The following is a 1550-nucleotide window of genomic DNA, read 5'->3' as shown; positions in this document are numbered from 1 at the left end:
CGCGTTTTCAATGCCGGTAGCAGGTGCTCACCTCCTTAGAGGTATCATCACGATTTTCTTCAGTATTCAACAATCTTGTCCAAGGTATGAATTGTATGGATTGTATGAATATATCTGGAATGGAAATTACCTGTATTTGCCAAATATTTATCATTATTTGTCAAGTTCTTATACGGTCCGATATTTGAATATTTGATAATAGTTTCCCCTGTATTTTCTTTGAAATAAAGAAAACAAATAGTAACTAACATTACTTGGTTGATGTATACCCAAGTTATTATCTTTTTACAGATGGAGAGTAACTAGAAGAATAATTATAAAATATCTGGCAGAAAGTAAAGAAACTTTTGACATGGTTTTACAAACAAATTAAAAATCATCAAGCTGTCAATAATCATCTTCGTACTATGAAGGAACCAAGGAAAAAATATTTGCGAGATGAGTATCTTAGACGCTGGACTAAAGAAAAACGCACAAAGTAGATTCTTTTCTCAAAAACTGGCATGACGTCACCCTAGTTCTTGACACAGAAGACGACAGTTTTGATCAAGGTAATGTTATCATTTGATGTATACTGTATGATATTGTCTATTTCATAGAAACCTCGTATGTGTTCGGGTAGTCTAGATCGTGTATCAAATATATCTGACATTATTCGTCTTTTTTCGTACAGATCATGAGAAGAGAAGTAGGAGAGCAGAGAACGAATTCGATATAATGCAGTGACAGGACCAAAAGGAGGAAAACAGAGGAGTTGAGGAAGAACTATTCAGGAGATCAGCTTGCCTATGCTGTGCAAATGAAACTGCGGGACTGTGGGGAAACGGACGCTGCTAAATTATGTAAAGAAACTACTCTCACGTATCCAACCCGACCAACAAAAATATTAGAGTGGGCTTCTGTAGCCAGAATAACTGGAGTTGATGGCGAGATAATCCGGAGGTTAGGGGTCTTGCTAATTGCATTGAATTCCGGATTTACAACTGATGCACGTGCTTATGAATTATATGCCGAGGCAACTGCTAAGCTATATGTAGCTAACTACAAATGGTTCAACATGCCAGTTTCTGTGCATAAGATGTTGATTCATGGAGCACACGTCATTGACATGAAAAAGGGGCAATAAACTATCAGAGGATGTTCTTTCATTATTAAAAGAATCTTCATATACCAACTTGGATGTAGGAAATGAATGATGAAAGTTATGTTGATGCTGCTGATGAAGGAAATTAGTACCATACAAGTAACATGTTTTCGTTTGGTTTTCTAATATCTTGTTTTGAAGTATATTTACAGTAATATTATTGTTAATGTATTTAGTTCTTTGCTTGTACAAATTTTATTTTATTTATCTTGATGTCATTAATAAACATGGCAATACACTATCCGTTAGATTTTTTTTATTCCTTTTCAAAAAAGTTTACACAAAAGGCAATATGGAAAGGAAGAAAAGGTGATTAATAACTAATTATTTAGTTAAATATGATTGTTAATTCCCGTAGATTTTCTTCTGTGAAGCTCGTGGCCATGTTTTTTCCAGACGAGAAAAG

The sequence above is a fragment of the Penaeus monodon genome, chromosome 33, assembly GCF_015228065.2.
Source record: "Penaeus monodon isolate SGIC_2016 chromosome 33, NSTDA_Pmon_1, whole genome shotgun sequence".
In the NCBI taxonomy this organism is placed as follows: domain Eukaryota; kingdom Metazoa; phylum Arthropoda; class Malacostraca; order Decapoda; family Penaeidae; genus Penaeus; species Penaeus monodon.
Note: the sequence above shows the minus strand (reverse complement) of the source record.